We start from the raw sequence: 16,760 nt of genomic DNA, 5'->3' as shown, positions 1-16,760 counted from the left end.
CATCCGGGATGTTCCGCTACACTTCAGGACCCTGTGGACACGAAGTTTGCCGTTCCCATGCTCCATGCGCGACTCCGCACGGGACATCCAGGTCTGGTACCATGAGGACGTGTACCATATGTTACGATCTGGTGAGCCAGCTTTTGGAAGGCGTAAGTATTCCATCTCCGCATGCTGCTACTTGCTTCTTTTTAGTACTTAAGTTTACGTTATTTACTTTAACTTAAGGCATCTAGTTTAAGTTATATTCTAAGTTTTAGTTTTAAGTGATTCTTAATCAAAATAAAAATACCCTCTCTTACAGGCTCCGGCAGTAAGAGATACGGCATTGGCTACCCTGCGGGCCTGGGTCGGAGGTTTTGGCAAGAACGCCGCCAAGGGTCAGCCCTACATAACTGGAGAAGCGATTAGCTCTGTTAATCTTTCCCGGAGGCAAGGCGACTGGGTACGTCGACCCGGTAGAGGCGGACCCCTCTATTGCCTTTATCCAACCAACAACTGGCGGCCCCTCCTTAACATAAACAAGACCAGGATATCTCCACGGATGTCGCAACCCTGGATATAAATGTTGAACCTATGGTTGGTATGAGACGACCTGTTGGCCGAGGAGGTAAGTAATGCAGGTACCCAAGGGTCTCCCTTGGGAGTGACTGTTTCTTTCTACCCCTGCAACCTCTCCATCCTTCCAAGCTTTACGGGTGATGAGTTATATACTCCTCCAGAGGCTTCGGTAGACCTAAGATCAAGTCCAAAACATATGACCTTGACTAAGACATCATCGTCTTCGAAGAAGAAGTCCTCGTCTTCTTCCTCGCGCAAGTCTCCGGCTCGTAATCCCGGCCCAGACAGGTCTAAAGGGTCTAGCTCCGGCTCAAAAGTCCTCAAAGAGTAAACCTAAGGAGAAATCCCGCACCCCGGCAGTATCACCAGTTCCACTACCTTTGGTGCCTATTCAGAGTCTCCCTTCCACCTCCGCAGCAGCTCCGGCTTTGGACACATGCTGGGCCTGTTGCAACAGGGGTGGGCGACCTAGTGGGCTCCCTTAAGACGAGTATGGAACATATGATATCCCGCCTGTCGGACAGGATCACTTCTCAGGACACTATTATAGCCGGTCTAAGAGAAGCCCCTCTTGCCTCTCCCTCAACCTCCAACACTAGCGGATCTCAGCTTCCCCCGCATGACTCAGCTGCCCGCGCTTTCCTCCATGAACAATCCTTGGAGAGTAGCATCATACGCCCCCTTCCAAGATGGCGTCTCATCTCCATACCGGAGTTTGGAACGAAGTCGAGAATAGAGGACTTCGAGTTCTACCCGGAAGGCCTACAGCCTCCCTTCATAGGCTACGCTAGGCTCACTCCTTCGGCTATGGGTTAGGGATGACAGGGTACCAAAGGAGACAGTCCTCTATTCTCGAGACCAGGCCTCAGCGAGGAATGGCTCAGATGTTTAGAGGACATGGACTGTTCGAACACCAAGATCCAACCCATTTCAAAAGTCCCTTTACCATTTTCACGATGGACGAGAGTACCCCGCTCCCTTTCTTAACCAAGATAGCTAGGTCGACCATCTCAGCAGCTCAGAAAGGGGGAACCCATGCCTCAGCTTAAAAGAAGCAGACCCCACATCTCCGTTGCTCCCTTCAATTGGAGAATTGTGGGAAGACTTGCCTAATACTTTCACAGCTGGCAAACTCAAACCTGACTGTGCTATGGAGCAGTTTGGTGAAAAGCTGCCCAGGCTCCCTGATAGTCTTATTCAAGCGGAATTTGACTCGAAAACACGACTAGCCCAGGTCAATCAACCTGATGGCTATGTCTGAGGTAGCAACCATGGCTTATGGTTCAGAAACCAATTTTTAAGCTTATGACCAAAGCCCTGACTCAAACGGTGCAGTCAGATATGTTCGAGTTTTGCCACTGCCAGAACGAATTGTAGGAAGCATGTCCTGCTAGAGGCAACCATTCGTCATGAACCGAATAGGTTACTCTCTTCTAACATCTGGGCGCAGATCTCTTCCCAGAGGCTATGGTAAAGGAAGTCCAGGCAGAGGGCTACGAGGTTGAACCAGAGCCTTAAGGACCGTTGGGGTCTTACGGCTAGGAGAAGGCAAGACCTGACACCAAAAGGTAAGGGGCAAAGGGAAACCCAGGAGCGTTTCCAGCCTTACCAAAAGAAGCAACCGCGCTTTCCCTCAACAAGTTTCCTACAGTGCCGTTAGTGCAGACAGCCCAGCCCTCCACGTCTAAAGGTCAATCACAGCCTATTTATGTGATATCCCCTCAGCCTCAGCCCTCCACCTCATACGCCATCTCTCCAGCTTACAATCAAGCCTTCGAGAGTCAAGCTTCTCAGAAGTATGACCGCTCGAACAAGGGAGGCAGAGGTAAGCGGTCCTTTCGTGGGAGAGGATCGGGAGGCCCCTTTCAATAGGGGAAAGCACTTCAGAGGAGGTCGAGGGGGTTACCAGAACCAATGAAGAACTTCAGGTAGGAGGGAGGCTGTTTCACTTTTGCCACCGGTGGAACTTCAGCCAGTGGGCTCAGAGCATAGTGTCAAAAGGGCTGGGTTGGAGCTGGTTGACGAACCCACCTCCAGCCAGACCTTTCCGTCAACTTCCTTCCAAGGAATTGACAGAGTACGCAGAGGACCTCCTCAGAAAGGAGCTATAGTCAAAGTCAAAAGGTTAAAATTTCAATTTCAAGGTCGCTTGTTCAGCGTTCCAAAGAAAGGCTCAAACAAAAGAAGGGTAATCTTAGACTTGTCCCGCTTAAACTTAGCCATCCGCTGCGACAAGTTCAAGATGCTCACGATCTCACAGGTGCGGACCTTACTTCCCCGTGGGGCCGTCACCACCTCTATCGATCTTACAGACGCCTACTATCATATCCCTATTGCAAGACACTTCCGTCCGTATCTGGGATTCAAGATAGGAGATCAGACGTTCTCCTTCAAGGTAGTCCCGTTCGGGGCTCAACGTGGCACCCAGGGTGTTCACGAAGCTAGCGGAAGTAGTAGTGCAACAGCTCAGAGCTCAAGGGATTATGGTAGTAGCGTATCTCGACGATTGGTTGATCTGGGCCCCATCAGTCGAAGAATGCAACAAGGCCACACTGAAAGTGATCCAATTCCTAGAATATCTAGGATTCAAGATAAACAGATCCAAATCAAGACTCACTCCAGAGTCAAACTTTCAGTGGCTAGGCATTCAATGGAATCTATCCTCACACACTCTGTCGATTCCATCCACCAAAAGGAAAGAAATAGCGAAGTCAGTCAAGCAATTTCTAAGTCACAAACTAGCATCCAGGAGAGCTCAGGAAAGGATCCTCGGCTCTCTCCAGTTTGCTTCAGTAACGAACATCTTAATGAAAGGCCAAACTAAAAGGATCTAACCAGGATCTGGCGCTCACGAGCAAATGTCAGGTCCAGGACAAGCTATCCTCAGTGCCTCTGATTCTAAAGAAACCGGCTTCGGCCGTGGGCAAAAGTCAAGAATCTGTCAGTGTCAGTTCCTCTTCAGTTCCCTCCACCAGGGATCACCATCCACAGACGCGTCCTTAAGCGGTGGGGAGGGTACTCCCAAGTCAAAAAGGTTCAAGGAATTTGGTCACCCCAGTTCCGTCAGTTCCATATAAACGTACTGGAGGCAATGGCAGTTTTCTTGACTCTGAAAAGATTACGCCCACCAAGGTACTCCCACATACAGCTAGTTCTTGGACAGCGCAGTGGTAGTACATTGCATAAACAGAGGAGGCTCCAAGTCGCGTCATCTAAACCACGTCATGATAGCCATTTTCTCCCTGGCAGACAAATTCAGTTGGCATCTTTCCTCCACCCCACTAGCTGGAGTGAGAAACGTCATAGCAGACGCCCTATCCCGATCAGTACCCCTAGAGTCGAATGGTCTCTAGACGAGAGTTCGTTCCAATGGATCCTTCAAAGAGTCCCAGGGCTACAGGTGGATCTCTTCGCATCACAAGCAAACCACAAACTACCGTGTTATGTAGCCCCCAACCTGGACCCTCTGGCTTACGCACGGACGCCCTGGTCTCTGGACTGGAACAACTGGGAGAAGATTTACGTCTTCCCTCCAGTGAATCTCCTTATGAAGGTATTAGACAAACTCAGGACATTCAGGGGTCAAGGGCTCTAGTAGCCCCAGACTGGCCGAAGAGCAATTGGTACCCCATGATTCTGGAACTGGGCCTTCGTCCCCTTCGGATCCCCAGTCCCAAGCTCTCCCAGTCAGTACAAACGAAGACTGTGTTCGCTTCCTCAGGGATTCTCAAAACCCTAACTTTATGGATTTCATGAAGTTTGCGGCAAAAAGAGATGCGAATATTGACCCTCAGAATATTCTTTTCCTGGAATCCGATAAAAGGGATTCAACTTTGAGGCAGTATGATGCTGCCGTCAAAAAGTTAGCAATCTCCTGAGGGAGTCAGATATCAGATTCATGACAGTTAATTCTGCTATATCCTTTTTCAGATCTTTATTTGAAAAGGGTTTAGCAGCTAGCACTATTACGACAAACAAGTCAGCATTGAAAAAGATATTTCAATTTGGATTTAACATAGACTTGACAGATACCTATTTCTCGTCTATTCCTAAAGCATGTGCTAGATTAGGCCCTCTGTCAGGCCTACGTCAGTTTCATGGTTCTTAAACGATGTTCTAAAACTGGCTTCCGAAACCGATAATGACACATGCTCGTTTATGATGCTCCTAAGGAAAACTCTGTTTTTATTAAGCCTAGCTTCAGGAGCAAGAATTTCAGAACTGTCGGCTTTATCCAGAGATCCGGATCATGTTCAATTCCTTCCCACAGGGGAAGTGCTACTTTCTCCGGAACGTAGTTTTTTAGCAAAGAATGAAGATCCTTTGATGAGGTGGGAACCTTGGAAGGTATTACCCCTTCCGCAAGATCTGTTTCCCTTTCGTCCAGTTTCAACCTTACGAGCCTTTCTATCCAGGACCTCCTCTTCCTCATCGGGGCCCCTCTTTAGGAGGGAAAAAGGTGGTACTTTATCCACTAAGGGCATCAGGCAACAAATCCTGTACTTTATCAAACAAGCCAATCCTGACTCCTTTCAAAGCACATGAGTCAGGGCAGTAGCCACCTCAATTAATTACTTCCAGCATATGAATTTTGATGATTAAAGAAGTATACCGGATGGAAATCGCCGACAGTGTTCAAACGTCACTACCTTAAGTCCTTGGAAGCTCTGAAATTCCCAGCAGTAGCAGCGGGTAACATAGTTTTCCCCTGACTCTAGTTAGATTATAAGTAGAAGATTCAGTCCTCCTTTCTACCTGCCTCACCCAACAGTTCGTCTATTCCTACCTTGTTCATTAGCTTAGCATTCACCTTGTGCTTAGCTGCTTTATGATTATATAGTGTCCCTTTTGTCTGGTTAGGGACACACACAGCTGATTACATACTGATCTCATAGATGTATCCCTATTTATGCTAGGGGATACATCATATTACAATGGTTACGGGTTTTGTATATTAAGTCATATACATTCCTGAGATATATATTTTTGTGATTGATCAAATATTTATGTAAACTTTATATTAATTGCTATTTCTATTTTGATACATGTTGTTACACAGATTTATTATGATAGGTAATCATTTTACCTATGTGTATATATGTAAATTACCTTATATTATTAACATAATTAGTTTTAAGGGTAATTTAACATAATTCTGATTTTGTTTTACTGTGTATTTGTATCTTTTTAGCAATTATATTCATTCATTTATTTGTATCTTTTATTTGAGACCTATTTTGTTTTATTATATTCTGTTTACTTTCTTTACAATCTTGTGCTGTTCTCTGGTACGATTTCGCGCAAGCGACACGAGCTGAGCCCAGAAAAAGGATTTTCGACGTAAGGAAAATCTATTTCTGGGCGATTGGCTCGTGTCGCCAGCGAAATACCCCCCCTACCCGTCCTTCGCTCAAGCTGTCTGCTAACTTCAGGATGGCCACAGAGGCGCAGCAGTCGCGAGCGTGGGATGGAGTAGTAGTAGTACGAGCTGCTCTCTCTGTGGGACGGCTCTCTCTTTGGAGGGTTTTGTGTTAGTGGGAGATTTCTATTGGCATTTGGCTCGTGGTAGTGGTCTCACTCGCCTAGTGTTCATACCGCCCACCCTCCTAGAGGGTGAGCGAGTCAGTTATACTGACCTTTTTCTTTATTTTATTTATTCTCTGGTATGTGTTAGTACATTTACCCTAGAAATAATAGATTAAAGGATATTTCGCTGGCGACACGAGCCAATCGCCCAGAAATAGATTTTTCCTTACGTCAAAATCCTTTTTCTTTCCAGGATCTTTTCCTAGCAAAGAATGAAAAACCCTTCTAACTTGGCCTAGAAGTTCGAAGTCAAGGGACTCTCTTCTCTGGTAGGTAGAGTTGGATCGGTCCCTTTGCCCAGTCAGGACCTTAAAATTCTATTTAAAAAAGAAAACACAGCTTCAGGGATGTCGACAAAGTCTTTGGTGTTCGGTAAGAAACCCCAAAAGACCTATGTCAAAGAACGCACTGGCGTCTTTGTCAGAAATGTAATTACCGAAGCCCACAGGAATGCCAAGAGAAACTCTTTAAAGCTGCTGAGAGTAAAAGCTCATGAAGTCCGGGCTGTAGCAACTTCCCTTTCTTTACGAAGAATATGTCCATGAGAAACATTTAGCAGCAACTTATTGGAGGTGCAATTCAGTATTTGCATCCCACTATTTAAAGGATGTTAGAGTAACATACGATAAATGTTTTTCTCTTGGACCTTATGTATCAGCGGATACTATGCAGGGAAATGGAGCAGACGCTGATCCTTAATTTTGTTTTATATTTTTAATAATTACTTTTAATATTGTTGTTGAGTTGTGGGTTGCTTGAAAGGATGTTCGGGGATGACTCCTTTCAATCCTAGTACTAACCCCAATTAGGATCAGGTGATCGGGATTAGTGTCGTGCTCTATGATCATGCCAATAGGCAAGGTGTTTTGTCATGTAAGTGGATAGGACCGCATTGACAAAGATCCTAAGGTTCTGAAGCGTAAGTGGGTAGAGGGCGCCTCACACTGAGGGACCTGGGGCAACCCGAACGAACTGTAAGAACTGTAAGAAGAAGACCCCTGTAACAGACCATCAAGAACTCTTAGCATGAGGTCACTACCTCGCTGAGGCTCTTGAAGCGATACGGGCTCCTAGGCAGTAGCCATGAAGTCTTTCGCTAACACAGGTAGGAATCAAGGTTTTTTAATTTTATTACCTACAACATATGTTGTTTCCTGTCTATTTCGGTAAATTAGCTGTCCTCTTACCCTCCGCCAAAGGTGCCAATCAGCTAAGTATATATCTGACAGGTAAGTTGAATGCATAAAAATGTTATTGTCATGATACAATAAAGTTTATGCATACTTACCTGGCAGTAATATACGGTGTATGGCCCACCCCCGACCTCCCCTCAGGAGACAGGTGGAAGAGAAAATCTGTCTTAGAAAACGGGAATGATTCCTATTCCCGCCACCAGCGGCGGGGCGGTAGATCACCTGACCTACCTGTAGAGTGTGCCGCGAAATTCGAATTTCTATCGGGGACGACAGAGTCTATAGCTAAGTATATATCTGTCAGGTAAGTATGCATAAAACTTTATTGTATCATGACAATAACATTTTCAAAAGGAATGTTATTTGTTCATATTCTCTGGGGTTTGTAGCCAAGAAAAAGTCTCCCTCTAACCCCTGGCCTCACTCTTTTTCAATCCTTAGTTTGACTGAAGTCTTGGGTAATGATGACGAGGAAAGGACTCTGTACCCAGTGAGGTCCTAAAGCACAATACCTTCACAGATTTGAAGTCATTCGCGGAGATTTTGACAGTCTTTGGTGTTCTGTAACAAAACCCCGAAGCGCATTCTTCAGTTTAAGGAGGACGTTTACCCGGTCTGCTAGGCTTAAAGCTCATGAAATTAGGGCAGTAGCCACATCTCTGGCTTCTAAGAGAAATTCATCTCTTACTTCTATTATTAATTCTATGTTTTGGAAATGCAAATCTGTTTATATCGCATTATCTCCGTGACATTGAAAACAATGTATGAAGACTACAGTACTCTGGGTCCGTTTTCTTGTGGTGGGTTTGGTATTGGGAAAGCAAGTGTAGGAAGCAATCCTTCCTAAGATATTTTTCTCCTTGACACAAGGTGTGAGGATTTATGAGAAGCGTGAAGGTAAGAAGCACCTGGAGTACCCTTCAGTCCTTTGATAGGGTAGTGGTGGATATTTAATTATTTTGGTTATAGGTAACAATCTTTTCTAGTGATATGTTGGTGAGCCCTGGGGGCAATTATTTTTTATCCTTTGTTAGCCATTGGTATGTCCTTCGCTACAAAGGTCCCACTATGTAATAGGCGCTAGATGGCTTTACCGCCACGTCGTTACATGATAAGATGAGTGGCAACCAGAGGCAGTGTTTTCCTGCCTCAACTCTCTATCAGATAAGGAATAAATAAACATTTGTTTCCGATACGTAATACAAAACCATCGGTCCTTTAACAATAGGAAGTAGCTAGCGGCAGCTGGAACGGTCGTAAGCTTCGAACAGGGGAGAACGGTAGTTAACTGCTTGTCCGACAGTTGCGCGCCACGCGACTGGGAGGTAAACAAATCACTTTTGCTTCGGCCGCGGGTTTGTGAAGGACGTGTTCGTCATCGCTCTCTGCCCGCTTCATCGTCGTATGCTTTGTTTATATTGTGTTTTCTACTAATGGTTTGTTTGACTTGAAAATGAAAAAAACTGTAAGTACACTGTTTTCATTTTCATTACTTAATTATGAACCAACATGGAGCTATCGCCGTAGATGCGGCGATTTCCTCTCTTTTCAGTATTGAACCCTTGAATTGTCTTGGTGCCGATGGGGGGCGCGCGTCGCGCCGAGTCATGTATTTTGGGCGAAAGTGTGTAATGAAAAAATGTAAGTACTCTTTTCATTATATTTTTGCCCTGTGCGTTCGTTACCGAGAGCGTGATTGCGCTCGGCACGAGCCTTTTTATTTTGTATGATAGAATGCAATGAAAGTGGATTCGCAATTGCAGTATTCTATTCATTTTCATTTATTTATTTGCATAAAATTTAATTTGGATCAATTTTCGCTCTCTTTACCGGGAATTGATCCTTTACGTATTTTCTGTGAAAGTGAATCGCAAGTGCAGTATTCTGTTTCATTTTCATATATCTTTTATGATAGCATCATATTATTTGGATCAAGTTTCCGCTCTTACCTGGAATTGATCTTTTCCCCTTTAAGTTCTATGAAGTGAATCGCAAGGGCAGTATTCTGTTCATTTTTCATATTACTTTTCACTGCTGTGCGGGGGTAGGGGAAGCGAAGGTCTGCCAGGAAGTCGTCGGAAAGCTCTCCCGCGACTCCCTTGGTATCCGATTCTTCGTCTTCTTTCCTGCCTCCCGCTCAGCTTCCTCGTTGTATTTTTGTATTTGGGGTCTTCCTTGCGTTCGGGGTGGGGCATGTCTTCCCCCCGTGCGTGAGGGAACCCCTCTTACTAATCTATCTGTGCTACCGCAGGTGCTACATCCGTGGGAGACGACCTTGGACAGGTATGGACCACCGCGGCGGCAGGGCGTGCCTAGCATCCACGGGCTGCTGCAGCGTCTAGCGAGGTCTGGGGCGGTCTCCACTACTACCACGGCGCTTATGCTGCTCCCCTCCCGCCTGGTCTACACTCCCCATGCTGTGTCGGTGACGCCGTCTGCCGCTACTAGGGCCGCCCCCGTACCGATTGGGGGGTTGCCGCCGCCGCCGCCTCGTTTTCTTCGTGTTGCCTGCCCCAGACTTCCGCTGTTCCAGCAGCTCGTCCCTGGATCGGCCGCCAGTACCCAGGTTCCGCTGGCTGCCGATGATTCTACGAGGCGATCGCTGGGCCTGCCGTACCTGCCGCTGATGTGATTCCCGCTGCTGGCTTGGCTGCCGCTGTTCCTGGCGCTCCTGAGCTGGTTGCTGTTCCTGTCGCTCCTGGTTCCTGAGCCTGTCCATGCTGGTCCTGCCCACGGTGGTGTTTCTTCCCCAGTCCCAGGTCCTTTCCGGACAGGTGCAGTCGGGGGCCGTGTTGCTTCGGCAATAGCCCCTGCTCCGGCCTGGATGGAGGGACCTGACGACTGTCCTGCGTGAGCTGACGAGGAAGAGGAAGGTGTCATCTTCGTCTTCATCGTCTGCTGCTGCCTCTTCCCCTTCGACTTCTAAGGCCCATAAGCCGAAGAAGAAGAAGCTGCCTTTCCCCCTAAGAGTCTCCTTAGGGAAACTTCTAAGGGCCCGTCCCACCCAGGTGGGACGGGGGTCCTTCTGCTGGTCTTCCTGCTCCTTCGGGAGCGGGGCCCGTCTCCCCTTCCATAAGGAAGAGATAGACGGGGACCAGAGGAGTACCGGTTAGCACTGGTACTTCCTCGCCTGGTGCTAGCGGCGATGCCGCTACGCCAGGTTCCGGCTCGGTCTCTCGTTCGCGAGAGATCCTGAGTGTACGTTCTCCCTCGGGAGACCGTGCAGCCAAGTTTCGGCGCCAGAGTTCGCTCGGCGCCAAGACGCGGCACGGAGCAGAAGGCTGGTGAGAGTCGCTCAGGTGACTCTCGCCAGGCCAGCGGCCGCTCTTGCAGCGACCAGCTGGTAACCCGGGTTTTCCCCCGCCCCCTAAGAAGGCTCCTTCGGGGACCTTCTAAGGGCCCGTCTCGCTCGGCGATTCGGGGAGCTCTTCTGCTGGTCCTCCTGCTCCCTCGGGAAAACAGGGCCCGTCTCTTTTTCTACCAAGGAGAAGAAGACGGGGACCAGAGGAGTACCAGCTTCGGCTGGCACTTCCTCGCCTGGTTCTAGCGGTTCTGCCGCTAAACCAGGATCCGCCTCGGCTTCTCGTTCGCGAGAAGTACCGAGTGGACGGTCTCCCGCGGGAGACCGTCCAGCCAAAGTCTTGACGCCCGAGCTCGCTCGCCGTCAAGACCGAAGCACGGAGCAGAAGACTGGCAAGAGTCGTGCAGACGACTCTCGCCAGGCCAGCGGACGCTCTCGCAGCGACCAGCCGCACGACTCTCGCCAGGCCAGCGGACGCTCTCGCAGCGACCAGCCGGCTGCTCGGGCTGACGTGACGGTCTCCGACCGGCCACGCGCTGAGGCGAGGAAGGGGTCCCCCCTCGATCGTTGCTGCCGTCTCGGCTGGTACCAGCGGCTCGACACGCCGAGAGGACGCTCACGGTCTCACCGCGACAGCGACCTAGCAGGTCACCTGACCGCGCGCTCCCACAGGGACAGGGCTGATAGGGGGACCAGCAGCAGCTCCTCTGCACACGAGCGGGGCCGCTGTTCTCGGTCCAGCCGTTTCCCTGGGAAACGGCTCGACTAGGCCTGCAAAGTGGCGATCGCCTGCAGCCCTCCAAGCCCGCTGGTTCTGCCAGCGAGCGAAAGAGGAGCGTCATGTCTTCCTCTCCCGTGCCTGCAACTTCCTCGGTTTGCACCAGGAAGAGCGAGGCACAGCGGGGGTGATCGTGAGGGGCATACCCCGCACGATCCCGTCACGACGCCGTAAGTACCAGGTACGATCTTCGGACCGACCAGGACGTACGCGAAAGTGGCAAGGAGGAATCCGAGAGGGGTCTATCGCAGTTCCTCCTCCTTAAGGGGGATGTTCTCGGAATGCTTCTTGTTCGAGGGGTCTTGACGGTCCTACTCTGCAAGATGCTATGACTTCCAAGATCCAGAGGAACTTTGTGTCGAGGTTATGGCGCTGATTCGTCAGCGCAACGAACTCGGGGAAGGATTGCCACTCCCACAGCAGAGCCCACGTCTCTGCTCGAGTCGTTTTGGGGTCCGAGAGGAACCCAAACCGACGGTGGGTCTGCCGCGATCGGAGCTTGCCGATTCTGTCTTGAACCAGAGTCTCTCGTCCTCCGAACAGAAGGCTCCTCTCAGTTCTGGCGGTCGATCCAAGCTACTTCCACCCCTCCAACTCTACTGCGACAGCGGCGTTTCCTACGTGTCTTCGGACACCGTATTTAAATACTCCTTCGGTCCTCCGGAGAGGTTTCGACCTCGACGAGGACTGGAATGAGTCGAAGGACGGTATCGGCTCTCTCCTGTCAGGTGTCGATCAGCCCCACCCAGACGACGTTCACAGTGTGGCAGACCCCTTACCTACCAGTGAGAGTTCGTAACCCTCCTTGGGAAAACGTTTTCTCCTGACGTTACGTTTTCCCAGACTCTGAGAAGCCATCGCCACAAGGCGATGGCTGCTCCTACTCTTCTCCAACTGCTAGTTCCACTGGGAAGGCGAGCGAGTATCCAATTCCTCCCTCATTCCCTCTCTCCTTACGGCTACGAGGGAAAGGGGAGGGATCCTACAGAGATTTCTCTGTAGGATCCCACGTTGGGGACTGCGCTACCGGGGGACCTTCGGTCCTACCTGACGTAAGCCCCGGTCGTTGAGGAGGGATCCTGCCCCATTCTCGATTTCTACGGGAATCGAGAGGACCACCAGCCGATATCGTTTGACGAATTCGGTGGGGGTTCGCAGACTGCTTAGAATTCTACGGAATTTCTAGCGCATTCAGTGTTCGAGTGTTTTTTACGATCTCCAAACACTTGGGCGAGGCCGCGGTCCAAAGTGAGCGAGACGAGAATCCCCGATATGTTACACGATAATCGGGAACCTCGCCTATGCTCGAATTCCTGGAATTTCTAGCATTGGGAAGAAGACTGCTGCTGAAAGAAGACTATCTCACAGTAGGCGACCAACCTGGAATAGAGGAGAACGGACGGGAATATCCAGTTTGGCTTGAACTATCGTCTTAGTATTCTGTTCACCATTGAAGCTTTTCCTTCGAGGAAGACTTCCCTTCCTTCACTCTCTTTGATAGAGATCGAAGGTGGTCGATCTCCAATCCTTATTTGTTTTCTTGAAGGAAAGAATTTAGGATGGAGATCGTTGTTCAGAATCCTACAAATATACTACGTATATTAACCTCTGCGACATGATTCTGCTAAGCAGTTGAATTGTCCGCGGGGTAGGCGCATATCTAGTTAATCTACGGATTGCGGACTTAGACGAGAAGTATTCTAATTGAAACTGCAACTCGGGCTTGTTTGCCTGCAACCTCCCAGGAGTTTTCAGTTTCAAATTTATATACTTATGGTTTTGTCACGACAACACCATTTCAACGTTTTATATTTACCGAAATTCGTTTCGCCTAAATATAATTGCTCGAGCATATCTTTTTATGCTCGGGGTGGTTCTAGCCGAACGCATTCCTTCGAGGAATAATGGATTACCTGGCAACTCAGGATGCCGAGTCAGCGAGAGCTCAGGCTCAACTACTGCGTATTGAACTGCCTGATAGCAGCTCAGTATCAGCTGGGCCTCCGAGATGCACGGTCAGTTATGTTCTCTCTCTCCCCATGCTTGATTGACTACCGAACCGTATCTCTGCCCAACAATCATGGACTTAGGTCTCTGATTAACGGGGATTCTCGCAATAATGAAGGACCATCTACTGCTGTGACGCTAGATTCCATCGCCTTCGACATTGCGAGAATTTTCAACAGAGATATCTCTTGGACTCTTTCTTCTTTCTGTTTACCGCACGGTAAAACAGAAGTCTGTACAAGTCTCCCGCTGCATCGCACTGCGATAATGCGAATGATTTTGCAGACATCTGAGTTTGTCTTCAAAAATATCTCGTATTCGTAGGTGTACAATTGTTCATTGTTCAACCCGAATTAACAAGATGTGTCAGAAGACATCGCCTACTCTCCGACCTGAGAGCTTTACTTCCAAATGTTCAGCCCATGAGAAGCAGTTCTTCAGGCGGCTTTCCCCTGTGTTTTCATTACTGAAGAACGCCCCGCTTTCATTGCAACTACGACTTCTCACCGGACAGCAATGAAATAGCGGTTAGCGTTTTCAGTCATTTGTAAGCGCAGTTTATGAATCTTGAGAATCCTTCTCTCGATTCATCTGTGAAGACGTAGGTTGCATTCAATATCTACCTTCGTCTTCACGGTACATAGTGTTGTTCTCCTTAGCTGAGATTCAACAACTATGAGATGTTATGCCTTCAGGGACCTCGGTCTCTAGAAGGCAATTGACTTTCGCCTGTTGGGCACATGCCTTAAGAGAATCATCACCTCGCTGTCCGGCATTGGTGACAAACAAATACATTATTTGTTTGGTCTCTCGGCATAACCCTTTAAAGGCGAAGGTCACGTGATTACTCGGATGCTTGGACAACTTGCTCCTACCGAACGCTGTCAGTCGGCAGCTGTCAGAGCGCCCAGAGTCAGTTACGAACTACGCTGTTGACTTAGTTCGGTGTTTACAGAGCAATCATTACTTTTCGTTTTAATAGCTTGTCACAGTACCCATACCATCGACACCCACCATGGAGTGTCGGGTCCTATCACTACCGAGAACTTCGCTGCATGGGGATAGGCGGATGCGAGAGACTTCGTGGCAAACGGACAGACCAGTATGGGTACTGGACATCACCGAAGTAGAGAAGAGGGATAGGTCATGCGACTATTTCCTTCTTTTCCTCTGAGGAACTGCATGACTTCTCCTGCGAAGTCAAGCATCCAGGGGATGGGGATCCGTGACGCTCGATTTCGTACCGAACTTCGTAGCGAAGACTCAGAACCCTTCGGTCCCTGACGATTGGTTCAAGTCGTTCACAATTCCCTCCCTAATGGACTTCACCGCCTTTGATGCGAAGGAGATGCTGCCTTGTCGCAAGAACTTCTCCGTGGCACAGGGGTCTGGTCCAACCAGACCACATGCCCTTCCTTCTACCTTCGGGATATTGCCCACAGGTCCTTGGATCTTTTTCCTTGGGACCCGTGGTGGCTGCTCAACACGTTGTGTAGCGAACCCAGACCCTCGCAGGCTGAACAGCATCGAGTCCTGGTGTGACCGTAAGATGGATGATAGTGAATGAGAGTGTGACTGGCTCCTCTTCCCATCTTTTTCTTCCCCTCTACCTGTGGTTAGAGGGACACGGTCGTCACCCTGCTGGATAAGGACAAGATGCAGGTGAGCTACTCAACAGAGCCCCATCCTATCCCTTTCACTAGGGATAGGAGCGTATATCCACCACTTCCTCCAACAAGGTGGAGGAAGTGGATGCCAGCTTGAGACAAACCCATACTTTATGTTGCCTCTTGCAAACAGGAACAAGTTCTTGCTTGCTGGTACGAAGAGATACGCTTGCCTCTCTTAGAGGTCTGACCATTGATCCTGCGGTGCACACCCCGATCAATCGGACAGAGGCTTGGATCCCTCCCTCGCTCTTACGACCAGGGAGGCATTCCAGGGATGGACTAACACCAGTCTGTTCATCAAAAGACTCAGATTCCTCCCACCAAGAAGTGAGTCTTCCTATTGTTAAAGGACCGATGGTTTGTATTACGTATCGGAACAAATGACAATTTGTCGAAAATTGCATTTTTCCTAACTATACAAACCTGAGGTCCTTTACATATACTCCCTCCTCATGCCACCTCACTCTGCGTATTTTGCATGGGCCAAAAGCAAAAGTGATTTGTTTACCTCCCGCGCGACTGTCGGACAAGCAGTTAACTACCGTTCTCCCCTTGTTCGAAGCTTACGACCGTTCCAGCTGCCGCTAGCTACTTCCTATTGTTAAAGGACCTCAGGTTTGTATAGTTAGGAAAAATGCAATTTTTGACATTGTCATTTTAATTAATGTTTGCAAAGCTTTTCTATTCTTGGTCTATGTATTTTTATGAATCGAGGTAGAATTGTCCATGCTTCCACCTTCCCACAATGTGGGATCACCTATACAAATACTGGGGAAGTTGTATAATTAAAAAATGACATTTTATGATAAAACTAAGTCTTAACTATACTTAACTCAGTAATTATACAATCGGAGCCCACCCTCCATCCACTAGCAATGGATTTCTGTTGATGAGCATAAACAAACTGAGCTCTTTGCCGTGTCGTTTCTCTCTCTCTTGCCTTGAAAGTGGCCGGGGCACTGTTAACCCAACCAAAACAAATAAATAGTTAGCGTGACCCAAGAATTACAGGATTGTAGCTGCCAGCGAGTGAAACTCTTAGCTATATAATTAACGGGTAAGTATACTTAAAACTTTATTTTATCATAAAAATGTCATTTTACTTTACAAAATTGTAATTTTCATAGCATACAAACCCACAATATCACATAAATTTAATTTCCTTCCTTACTTCCCCCTCTTTTCAAGATCTCTCTCGTCTTCCGCCTTCGGTGACTTGTGAACTTTTTTGCCTCTGGCTATTCACAAATTGGAGATGCTGGTCCTGCTGGCATCTAAAATAGCTAGTCTTACTCTCTGAAGTGAGGTCTATCATAGCCGTCTGTGCATGCAATGTATTTTTTTTTAATGCATAGAATTGATTGGTGTGATTTAAAACAAACATTCAATAAAAACATAGTAAGAAATCACTTTTAGGGGAGGCTTAAGCTGCTGAATAAGCTCAGAATTGCTTTTGGATTGTAGGATCCCACTAAGAGCTAGTGGCTTGAGGTTAGTGAAGAACCTAGCATTATGAAGGACAAGTTGTAACTGTTATATTGGAACTTGGTGCATGAAGGAAGGTAAGTTTGTAAATGGATGAAAAATGAGTGCTTTCCAAACAAAAGTCACGAAGTAGCATATCACAAGGAAGGGGGATTTGTAGATATCATTATTGGCCACTT

General features: G+C 48.1%; 1 protein-coding gene across 1 annotated transcript in view; it reads right to left on the bottom strand.

Moving 5' to 3' along the window:
• The window catches only part of LOC135215627 (DNA ligase 1-like), a 189,912-nt gene that overhangs the window by 115,067 nt on the left and 58,085 nt on the right, over window positions 1-16,760 (bottom strand). The window lies entirely within an intron of this gene.

The sequence above is a fragment of the Macrobrachium nipponense genome, chromosome 5 (genome assembly GCF_015104395.2).
Source record: "Macrobrachium nipponense isolate FS-2020 chromosome 5, ASM1510439v2, whole genome shotgun sequence".
Taxonomy (NCBI): domain Eukaryota; kingdom Metazoa; phylum Arthropoda; class Malacostraca; order Decapoda; family Palaemonidae; genus Macrobrachium; species Macrobrachium nipponense.
Note: the sequence above shows the minus strand (reverse complement) of the source record. Positions and strands in the feature narration are given on the sequence as shown.